This window comes from Triticum urartu, chromosome 1 (assembly GCF_003073215.2).
Source record: "Triticum urartu cultivar G1812 chromosome 1, Tu2.1, whole genome shotgun sequence".
Taxonomy (NCBI): Eukaryota; Viridiplantae; Streptophyta; class Magnoliopsida; order Poales; family Poaceae; genus Triticum; species Triticum urartu.
This window is the reverse complement of record NC_053022.1, coordinates 115,889,456-115,896,412: the sequence shown is the minus strand read 5'-3', so window position 1 is coordinate 115,896,412 and position 6,957 is coordinate 115,889,456.

Here is a 6,957-nt window from a genome sequence, read left to right as displayed (position 1 = left end):
CAATGAAAAAGTATGAGCACCGACATCTAGCAATGAGTGTGTGAACATAAATGTAATGTCGGTGGGAAATACATACTCCCCCAAGCTTAGGCTTTTGGCCTAAGTTGATCTATGGCCACGGCTGGCCTGGTGGCTATCCATAATAGTAGTTGGGGTCGTACTGAGATGCAGCGGCTACCGCCTCCTGTGCTGCAGGATGGCGACGAGCGGCCTCCGCTCTCCTCTCGTACTCATCTGCCTCCTCTATGGTAATAACATATCTTCCTTTTTCCTGATGATCAAAGAAGGCAGGAGCATGGAGAGTAATATGGACAGCACGGCGTCTGTCAAAGATTAGTCGATACTGGAGAGGTGATTCATTCCTCTTGACAAACTGAAAGTGCGTTATATCGACTAGAGGGGGGGGGTGAATAGGCGATTTTTATGAAAGTCTTCAAAACGTGAGAGTTATGAAGACAAACAGTGAAGATTATGCCTATTACTATGCAGCGGAAGTTAGATTACACTAGGCCAGCCATGGTCATGTATTCAATAGAGTGAAAGCGCAATGACAAACAGCTTCAGTGTAATAAGGATCAGGTAGGAAGAAGTTATGGAAGCCAAACAGATCATACATTATGTTGTCAAGAAAAAGAAAAGCAAGCCAACGCAATGGTCTTCAATAGGATACCCTAAAGAAACTATTGGGTATACCTTCTACCTCAGATCCGAAGGCAAGATCTTTGTTGCCAAGAATGGATCCTTTCTAGAGAAAGAGTTTCTCTCGAAAGAAGTAAGTGGGAGCGACTATGGTATTTAAACCGAAGGACACGCAGTCGCAACCCAGTCAAGACACTTAGTCCAAGACACCGTGCCTGCACCGTTTTCTACTAGAGCTAAGGTCACAGTCAGATGATGATCACTCTGGTAAGTCTTCAAGGTAGACTCCCAAACCTTCACAGACTTCGTTCACCGGCAATCCACGAAGACTTAAGTGATGCCCAATTTACTCTGGCTCTGGGTGGTTAGGGCTTTTCTCCTCACTGTGAATTTTTCTTTCAAAGGCTTCGAGGTGGGTTGCTCTCAAACGACAAAAAGCGTGCGCTGAAATTGAGCAGCCACCCAGTTTATAGGTTGTGGGGGTGGACTATTACTATAGCCACTTGGCACCCGATGATCTGTCCGAAATGACCTGGTCACTAAGAACTGACCACGTGTACCAACGTCGAATTTTGAACTCACACGGCAACTTTACTTGGGCTTACAAGTAAAGCTGCCTTGTCTTGACTCTGACAAGATTTTCTCTCAAAGTCTTCGCTCGAATCATGTTAGCAATTGCCGCATTCTATGATTATGAGATATGGCAAATGGACTTAACAGTACGGTGATTCCTATGACACAACATAAATGAAATAAAACTACGAAGGATCTAAGTCTTCGAGTTCCATAAGCTTCATAGGGAGTCTTCTCATGTCATTGTCTTCAATATGAATATCTTCATAAACCACCATTGTCTTCAATGTCTTCGTACATTTTTAGGGGTCATCTCTGGTAATAAAACCGAATCAATGAGGGACTTCTACCTGTGTTTTCCTGCAATTCTCACAAACACGTTAGTCCCTCAACTAGGTTTGTCGTCAATACTCCAAAACCAACTAGGGGTGGCACTAGATGCACTTACAATCTCCCCTTTTTGGTGATTGATGACAAACTAGTTGAAGTTTTCAACGGGGAACATAATTTGTGAAATAGTAAAGGAATTGTCTTCATAAGTTGCAAGGGGCTCCCCCTGAAAGATGTGCATATAAGTAATTTGCCTTTTGAATGCAAATGCACATGGCAGGTTGTACTTGTGGAGATCCACTTCAACTTATGATGACAATCCACTATGCATGTGAAAGTATATGAAGATAATGACATGCATAATGGAAAATGGACGTCTGCAGTAAGAGATGAGTGCGGAATTTATCGTCGCACATGCGGAATTTATCTTCGCATAACGGAGTGACAAACAGGTAGCAGACGGCCATCAAGGCTAAGTGTTACAACTCAAAGAAGCAAATGTAGCAAAAACGGGAGTTGTAAGCACGAAGCAAAATGTAGCAAAGGAGTTGTAAGCACGAAGCAAAATGTAGCAAAATATAAAGGCACCCGCCCAAAGTGACCCGCTTGAAGACTATAAACATCATGCTTCTCCCCCTTTTGTCAGTGATGACCAAAAAGGTTTGAAGACATAGAGTTTTCTACGCGTTCCCAGGCGCAGCAGGATCGGTGGAGTTGTTTGGTGGCGGTGCAGATGAGCTTGGTGCAGATTCGACGTGTGTTGAAGCAGGTGGAGATGATGTCGCGTCGTCGTCTTCTTCAATAATCCGGGCAGACACGGTGGCAGCAGAAGAAGAGAATTCTGACTCTTCAAGTGATGGTGTGCTTCGCATCACAGCTCTTCTTGGAGGCGTGGAGTCAAATTGGAATCTCTCTCTGAAGCCATCCTCTTGCAGTTCAGCTTCATTGCTCATCATGGTGAGGCCTTTCCAAGTGCGGCGACAGGTCTCGTGTGCGACAAACGCATTCTTGGTTGCCAGATTTCTGATGCGATTGACGTCTTGCATGATGCTTCTCATCTGCCGTTTGAGCCAGTCGTGATGCCTATCTTGCTTTTGGTGAAGAGCCACAAGAAGCTCTCGGTCATTGAGTGCTCGAGCGCGCTTCTTGGGTCTCTTGGCAGCTGTGCTGTCAGTGGCTTCAGTTGATGCAGGGGCACGTGTGGTGCCAGCCATTGGATACACTCGGGAGAGAGCTTCAACACCTTCAATATTTTGAGTGAAGCTCTGGTGTTCTGCATTTTGAAGACTTAATGGTTGCTTGCCAGGCTCTGGATATATTGCTTCAGCAGATGTGTCCACATCTGGCAAAAATATCCTATGGTTGCGGGCTGAGGGTTGATAGGAGATTGCAGAGTGAAGCTTGATCAGCCTCATAACCCAAGGAGCATAGAACTTTAATCCAAACAGTTCTGAGGCAGACGCTGCAAAGTGACGGATGAAGAGATCCTGTGCATTGAAGCATTTGCCATGAAGAATGCAGAAGATGAGAGTCTTCATTGCACCATCAATTGTTGCATATCGAGAGTGTCCCTTTACAGGCCATAGAGTCCGCCTTATGATGTGATATATTGTTCTGGGCAGGTACTCTAAGTCTTCAACGAAGAACCTAGTTGGATAGGGTGCATTAGGAGGCAGTGGCTTCATTATTGAGAGCATCTGACTCATATCTGGCTCAGGACGCTGAAATATGCTCTCAATTGCTTCAGCATGGAGTTGGCACCCTTCTTCAAAGAATTCGCCAGGAGTGGGAAGGCCGGTAAGCTCAATTAGGTCGAAAGCATTGGCTTCATGATGGATATTGCCTGTCATCCACTCCAGAATCCATGTCTTCGGATCTCTGTTATAGCCTTTGATATGCAAAGTGGCATAGAACTGGAGCAGAAGCTCTTCGTTCCAGTGCTCTTCATCAGTGATAAATGGCAGCAAACCCACTTGCTTGAAGCAATCCAGTGCTTCTTCCAGACCAGGCAGACCAGCAACAGCTTCAACCTCAAGGCGCTTGTGAGGAAAGATGCGGCCTTGGTTGTATAGGATGCATGAATAATAGCTGCGCTGTTGATGGCTCCAGAACCTATCTGATACAATCCGTTCCCTTGAATAAGGGTTCTTGGAGCGGTCGAAAAACGTGTTATCTGCCCTGAAGCCGTTGATGTTGAAGGAACCAGGAGCTGATGCAGGACCTGGGAACCTTGGCAGTCGTGGGATCGGCTTCTGGACCTGGGGTCTGTACGCAATATGATAGTTGAATTGTGGTCCGGCAGCAGACTCAGGCACAGAATGTTCAGGAGCAGTAGCTTCATTGTCTTCTGAAGCTATTGTTGGGTTGGGCTCCACATTTGCTTCGGCGTTGTTTGTGGCAGCCTCAACATTTGCAGACTCAGGCACGTTCTCCTGGAGAACTGCTTCTTGTTGGTGTGGGGGAGTTGGAGCTTGTGGTATCTCTGCATGCTCTTCGGCTGATGCAGCCGGAATGTCGTCAGCAGCCTGAGCCCTTGGCCCTTTGCGAAGCCTACGGAATGTAGGCGCCGGTGGAGTTGTAGTGGGTTGGGGCTCATCTTCCTCCTGTGGGCGATCTGCCCACGATGCATCTTGTGTGATTGGCGTCAATGGACGACCAATACTGATCAGTTCGCTTGTCTCAAGCTGAGGAAGGGCTGCATCACCTTGCACATTGTCTTGGAGACCAATGTCTTCAGCAGCGTTGGGTTCGTCTGCTGGAATGTCTTCAGCGTTGGGTTCATGCACAGTCAACTGACGATCTGCGTCAGGATAGCGGACGGAGAGGGGTTCAACTGTCAAGGGCTCTGTGGGAGCAGCCCGAGATTTCTTGGTCTTGCGCTTCTTGATGATGGGTTCAGAAGGAGAGGCTTCAGAGTGTTTTCTCTTCTTAGCTTCAGCCTCTGCAGTCCGTGTCTTCTTGAGCTGTGAGGCGGTTGATCGACTCTTTGGCTTCGAGCCAGTCGTTGCAGCGGGGAAGACAATCGGAGCAGTTTCTGACCTTGGCGCTTCAGGTTCAGGCACAGCAGCCTTCTTTTTCTTCTTCGCGGCCATCCTGGGGTCAATGCCGGGACGCCCAAGTGCCTTGCGCTTCTCTGCCTCATTGTAGGCCTGCACGCAGCGATCAGCCAAAGTCTTCATGCGCTTCTCGCGAGCCTTGAGCTTCAGCACGCGTCTTCAGAAAGTTCTCTTTCAGCTCGTTGCAACATGATCTTGAAGTTTTTCACTTCTTGCACGCTGAGCTTGGCCACGTGCTTCTTGAACTGAGCCTTTTCATAATCAATTTTCTGCTTCGGTTCTACAATTCGCTGGGCTATTGCAAGTTCTGAAGCAATTGCACCTTGAAAGGCAACGCTGAGGCCTATGGGCAGCTGCAGATCATCGAAGCTTATGTCTGGTGTGTCAAACCATTCATCAATGAAGCTGTGGATGACGGCGACATCAAACAGAGGCAGATTGTTGAAGATTTCAGCCTCCTCCTTGCTCTTGATGAGCTGCTCAAGTGCGTCATCTCCAAGATCTTCATCACTTGATAGATCAATGTTTTCGCAGCGCAGAACGGCAGCAGCTGTGAGCTCTTTGCCTGTGTGTGGCTGAGGCTTCTTGGCTTCTTGGGGCTTGGAGACTCGTGATATGTCTTCAGACTGCACACTGGCTTCAGGAGGTGCAGTTGCCAATGGCTTCGCTCGTGAGATTTTGGGAGAAGCGGCTGGCTTTGAAGCTTTTGGAGCTTTTGGCTTCTTCTGCTTTGGCTTCGGAGCAGCAGGGGCGTCATCTGACTCAGTATCTGCTGGAGGGTCATTCACAGCAGTCCCTTGGACTAGGATGCGAGTGATGAGGCCTGCAAGATTGGCATACGGCCCGATGATATTAGGATCGGCGTTGCGTGTGCCATCTGCCCTTGGTGAGGAGGGACCAGGGTTGAAGTCAAGCCCAAATTTCTTCTTGTTTATCTTCGCTGACTGTTGTGCAAACTAAAAGTTGCGCTTGAAGAGATTATCATCGCGGCACCAGAGAAGTGATGACGGATGTGCTTCAGCTAGCTTTGGTCCTCTCACCATGCATAGATAGAAGCCTTGAGCAATGGCTTCGACTCTGGACCTGGGTACGAGATTTTTGTATAGTACGTCTCCCCACGGTCTCTTGATGGCGCACTTCTCCGCATATTCCTGAGTGACGAAGCAGTAGTGGAACCATTGCTCTGCCCAATATCTTCGAATCCATTGGATTCGTGTCTTGCGCTGACTATAGCTTTCTTCAGGATCAGTTTTGTACATCTCTGCCAATTCATCAGGCAGATCTTTGGACGTTTCTCCACGTCGCTGTCTGCCTCCCTTCCTTGCTGCTGTTTCTGAAGCCATGAATAACTTGGAAGGCTTCAAGATGTTCAAAGGCTTCAAAGGCTTCCTTTTGCAAGAACTGGCTTCAGGAGAGTTGATGTGATGCTGCAAGTACTCTGCAAATGAATGCAGACTATGAGAACCAAAGGATTCTCCCACGGACATGTACCTGTGACAGCATTAAGGTGCGAGGGAAGGGGAAGAGGTCGTATACATTCTCAGAAGATTTTGAAGATAAATCGGTTTAGAAGACATAGACCTCATTGTGCGAAGACATTCACTCATAGATAAGAAGTTGGTTCCAGATTTGTACGAACCCACAGATCAGTACAAGTGAGGAATCTAACTACCTTATGAAGCACAAGTGAATATACTAGGCATGTCATGAGATGTAGCGAGATAACTAACTGATGTGAGGAGAAACTCCTTATGGCAGAAAGTGACTGAACTATGGGATCAAAAGAGGCTGTAAAAAGAGGTTTTATTTACCACACTTAGAACTGCTAGACGAAGTGAGAGTTGAGGTCGAGCAGTTCGATCCTCCGTGCCCTAACTTGGCGACGGAAGACACCTACGGCGACGGCGGAGAGAGCAATGTCCGCTGTCGGCGTGAAAACGGCGTCGGAGAGGTTGCGGCAGTGAAGCGCTTCGTCGCCGGCGTCGTCGAGTGCTAGCGGTGGCGCTAGGGTTCGTGCGAGGGTGGAAGAAGGAGATAATGACCGCAGTGAATCGTGTATTTATAGGGATAGAGGCGGCACTGCGCTATTACGCAGGTACCCCTGGCGGTTCGCATTTGAGGCACGCGTGGCCAGTTAGAGGAAGATTGGGATTTGTTCCACGTCCCACGCACGCCTAAATTTTCGGGCGGTCGTTCCTGCTTCTCCGGATCTTATGTGGAGGAATGAGCATTAAAAACGGACTTTTATGGTTGTCACTATGTCTTCAGCTGACAAGAACGCAGTGAAGACATTTGACAGTTTCAACAGAATGCATATGACTTGGAGAGATAGAGTTTGAGATAGAAAGCATAGAGAGGT